Source organism: Pseudopipra pipra, chromosome Z (assembly GCF_036250125.1).
Source record: "Pseudopipra pipra isolate bDixPip1 chromosome Z, bDixPip1.hap1, whole genome shotgun sequence".
NCBI classification, from domain to species: Eukaryota; Metazoa; Chordata; class Aves; order Passeriformes; family Pipridae; genus Pseudopipra; species Pseudopipra pipra.
In genome coordinates, this window is record NC_087581.1 from 65,871,271 (window position 1) to 65,876,586 (window position 5,316).

Here is a 5,316-nt window from a genome sequence, read left to right on the forward strand (position 1 = left end):
CCCGGCCGTCACTCAGCGGGGCCGGCCCCGCCGCCCCTCCCGGCCGAGAACAGCTGCTCCCGGCTCAGCCCCCGCCCCGGGTCGGCGTTGGGTTGGTCCTCACCCTCCGCCCGCACCTGGGGTGGCAAACGCGCACCGTCCATCCCCGGGGCAGCGTGGGCGCTGCGGAGGGCGGCAGCAAGAGCAGCGTTTGCTTCCAAAGGGTCTTTCCTGCTTTTTAACGATTCAGGTACGCTGAAGGAGCCTGCCTTGTGTCCCATGGCAACTTCCCTCACAGTGCGGAGCCAAACAACTCGGCAAATCGCCTTTTGGGAAACCCCAGAAGATGTGCACGCATCATGGGGATCCAGGTCACTGTAAAGTACCCTGAGACTATGCCTGGAAAAACTCCTTCCCGGGATGAGTGCTGCAGCACTGGGACAGGGGGCGCAGGGGACTCTCAAGGCTCAGCCAGACCAAGTCACAGCCACTCAGGCCTCTGGCAGGATGACACCACTACCAGCACTGCAGGGAACCTGTGGCTGCAAGCATGGGCACTTTATAAAAGCCACTTCCCCACAAACACCGTCTGTATCAAAGTACCTACTCATCCTGTCTTACTTTACTCCCTATCAATTTGCCCCATACCTCCAGTGACAGCCACCTCCTACCTAGAGCAGCTTCAAGTCTGCCACCAGCCCAGGAGAGCTGCCTTCCAACCTTATGGTGTCCATAGTGTTGATGTTGCTGCCAAATCTCCTTTCCCCTATCTCACCTTTGACTCATTGTAAAAAGTTATTATAGGACAAATCCATGGGGCTTTAACAAATCTCCTACAAAGTGTCAGCCCCAAGCTCCCCCTCCTCTCTGCTCTCCAGTCTCCACCAGCAGCCACAAGCCAAGAGTGGAGAGGGTCCCAGATTTATCAGAGGAGGGCAGTCCATCTGAATGCTTCTCCAGCCCTATACTTCCCAGACCTAGTGATGACCCTCATCTGAAAATGCCTGCAGTCTCCATGAGATGGCATCTGGCTTTTTTTGCATGGCTTGTCATACAGCTGACTTGGCTGGCACTGAAGTTCCATGTCCCATGGCATTTGGGAAAGATCTGCAGTTAGCCTTGGAAATACAGCGCACAGCTGGGCCAAATGAAGAATACAAATGGATTCAGCGCATGCCTTGCTGAGGTGAGCAGGATTATGGCCCAGGTCATTGTCATCATCCCAGCTGCTGGCAGGAGAGAAAAGGGCACTCAGAACCACCCAATTCCCACAAATGCCTGAGTTTGTTCAGGCTGAAGAAGCCTGACTGGTACCAGACCAGACAAACGTGGACACCAGTGTCTATGGCACCTGTTTACCAACTGCCTTTCTCAACCCTGTGCCAGCTGTGAGTGGCTCAGGAAGGGATCCAATGGCACCACCAAGCTTCCCTACTAAGGCCACGTTGGTTTGGCTCTCTGAGATACATAGCCACTTGTTTTTTATCCCGGCTGGCCGCTGTCACATCTAGCTTTGTGTGCACCAGCAGCTCATCCAAGGTGAGCGCTACAGTCCCTTTAGAATGCACTTGGCCTGTCTCCATCAGGCAAGACATTAACGCAGCTTCTCAGCACACTTGTTTTCAGTGTATCAGTGGTACTTTTTCACCTGTCTGCCATGACACACTGCAGGAATGAACACTGCAAGTAAAATGTACCATGCAGCACTTCTCACAAGACAGAGTTTCGCTAAGTCTAACTACACGTAGGCTTCTAGAGGAAGTGGCTCAGCATGCTTGAACCATGTCTGCTCAGATCACAACCTCCTGCCCTAGTCAACTTCTAACTTCACAGGGCAGGACAATTCTCCTGTTTAAGATTTCCAGTCCAATCTGAAAATATCAGCAAAGAACGAAAGAACACAAAAGGAAGCTCTCAAGCTTTATGACTGTCTGAAGTGATGTTTTTTTCATGGCATGACTCTTCTTCACTTTTCTTGTCTAATACAAGCAGCACATGAGAATGTAGGCTCTTTCCAAGGTTTGCCTCATGCACAGTAACTGTGAGGACAAAGGATGAGTGTGGTGAAAACACAGAGACAAAAGATCCTTGCAACAAAATTCTTCTCAAATGGGGAAAGAGGAGTCAAGGAGTGGAAACCTTGGAGATAAGAATTCGTTTTGGGATGGCAAAGAGGGTTCTCACATTTCTCTGATGAAATAAGAGTTCCTCAAAATGACCCAGGGTGAACACACTGGGAGAAGAGAACAGGTAAACTGTAACTTTGTAAAGTCAACAAAATACAGCTGAGATAGAATAAACAGAAAAGAAGTGGTTTGAAAGTGCTTATTGTTCGCAGCCCTGGGAAAATAAGAGATCTGCTTTGTTTTAGTTATTACAGTGTCATCTGTTTTCCCTAGGTAATAAATGCTCATTTTCCATTTTATAAAATTCACTGTGATCCACAAAACATGTCTAACAAAGCTGCATTCTCTTTTTGTTTGGGAAGTTATCCTGGGTGAGGTCCCAAGAATTACACATTCCATATCCACATTCCAAGGGAGGATCAGCTGGGCTTCTGCAGGTACATCCTACATGGTTTTGGCATTTACAATGAAACTGGAGTTTCAACGAATTTCCAGGCTTTGCCCCTCTATTTAGAAAGATGGTCTGACACCTAATATAAACCTCCCTTTCTGCAATTCAAGCTTTTACATGCCTTATTTTATTTATATATAAAACAGTTATCAGTGACCACTTCTGAAAGTGTTCCCCTCTTTATCCTTCTTCTATCCAGACTAACTACAAATCCTACTTTTTAAATCAGACTATCTAGACTTCCATTGTTCTTGCTTTCCTCTTGTTTCTCTGTGAATAATCCACATCTTTCCTATAGGACAATGCCCTGCCCTCAGGGTTCCAGGGGAGGCCTTTCTAACAGCTGTCAGAATGGAAAGATCATGTGAAACTAACTCCACCACCTGCTGGATTCAGACACAGGCTATGGCAGCACCCCTGGTGAAGTGCCATGCATTCTTGAAAGCAGAGAAACCATTCACAACCACCCTGGAACGCAGACTGCCGAAAAACTGAAGCTAAAAACCATGCAGCATTCTGCGTGAACAACTTACACAGAGCAGCCTAACGCCTCCTGGGATCCACAGACTATCTACTAATCACACTATTTCACGGTTTAAAAACTTCAGCAAGCCCAAAGTGCTCAATGTTGAGCACAGTCAACATCTTCTGCACGTTTTTCAAAGCAGAGCAGCACAAAATGTACTCTTAAGAGCACTAGCAGGTCAATTAGCAAGCGTATCAGAGAATCTTACGGGTTGGTCAGTGAGAGAGTAACATTAAAAGCAGGCGTAAAATCATAGTTCTGCAAACAAAATCACAGCGTAAGGAGATGGCAGTAACAGCACAGTACCTGTACTGTAATGGACTAGTAATGGAGACACTGAAGAGAGAGTTTGTCCTGCATAGTGGGAATGGAGAGACATCTCAGTGCAGCCTCTCTGGATACAGTGTATGAACTGAACGCAGCAATGTGTTAACTTTGGGGTAGGGTGTATGTTCCACGCAGGCACAAAACAATTCACCACATGGAGAGTGGTGTCCCTGGGTTTGCTCATCAGTTACACTGCACTCTGTTTTACCCATGTGAACTCCAGCACTGAGCTGTGAGACCACAGGACTGTTGTCCTTACTTCTGATCTGGGCTTCTTAGCCACTGACAACCAAGGACAGGGTGAGGCACGTTCCAGAAGGGGCAGACAGGCTTGAAAACCATCTTGAGTGCAAATGAACTTCTGGCAAAGAGCAGATGCCCAGGCCTTAAAGGATGCAAACACAGCATGGGTATTTCTCATGAAACCAAACTTCAAAATAGCTCCAGCAAAACGCACTGTGCTGTTACAATGGCTTCTATCCATCAGACTGCATGACTGCAAATGAGGGTGACATGTTAGACACACAGGTAAATTCTCACTCTCTTGAGGAGCTCAGGGAAGTGCTTGTCTCATCCTAGTGTCCTCTGTCATTCAAATTTTCAGGCTTAGAACATATTCTATGCAGAGGGAAACTTCTGCATGGAAGTTTATCCTACAGTAGTTATCACCCCATGGATTCCTTCACCTGTGTTCTTCACCTACTCCGCTGTGGCAGCTGAAGAAGAAGTTGATTAATATGGAAAAATAACGGTATTTTCATGGTTAATTTACCTCTCTCAACAAGTACACTCAAGATCTTGACTCAAACCTCAGCATACTCAGATATGGAGAGGACCATGAAGTAGCAATTTGCATTAGACTAGCAGTTTGTTAGTTTACCACTGCCCACTCTATTTATTAGGGCTCTGCTATACCCTGCATACAGTCCAGGCAGAGAGACACTCACCAGTCTCCCTAGAGGACTCCTTGCTGCTTAGCTCAGACCTTCTCCAGAACTATACCAGAGTCAGACTGAGAGTGCAAATGTCTTACATGCTTACATAGCTTTTTTACTCAGAGTATTTGTATGCATTTTCTCTCTCCCACCCTAACATGCACCTCACCATTCAGTCTTGGTTTCCTTTCTGCCCAGTCTCCTGTACTCCTGCAAACAGCATTAAGGGCAGAATTTCTTAGCTCAGCTTGTGCACTACTTGAAATATTATACGACCAGGCGCAGCAGAGAAAATCCCGTTGCTGGCATTCATCGCATAAAGCTTTAATACGGTGCTTAACAATCTGAAGGAACTATGGCAAGCAAACTCCAATCTAGGCAGCAGACTACAAAATATAACCATGTCTACAACTCCTCTAAATATTTCTAAGGCCAAAAATGAAGTAGGTTCTAAAGTAGTCCAAAAATACCATGTTCAGAGGACTTTAAGCACCCATCCACATGCTTATAGGACTCTGCTTGCTCCTGTCTCCAGGGAGCAGTCCTTTAAAGTTTCTCAGAAGCAAACATGAAAACAAGCCATCAAAAAAGTGGGAAAGGAATGCTTCACATTTAGCAACTGGTCGGGGGGTGGGGTGAGAAGGGGAGAGGAGAATTCAGAGAAATGGTATCACTGCTAAAGAACAGCAAACAGACTAGTGAGCAGACAAAGCGCAAACCCTTCTGTGAAAACTGAGCCCCACAAGTGCAGTATCCCAAACAAGGCACTATTCAATGCCTACGAAGTGAAGGAAGGGGGAAAAGCTCACTAACAATGCATGTCTCTGACAACAAACTCAGAAATATTGACGACTGCATCCATGTTTCACAAGTAATAAAAATGTTTGTTAAAGGGAGGACTACCCAGTAAGTGGCTCTGAATAATACTATGAGATAAAAACCCCTCCAAAATTAGGAAATGATCACAAGAAC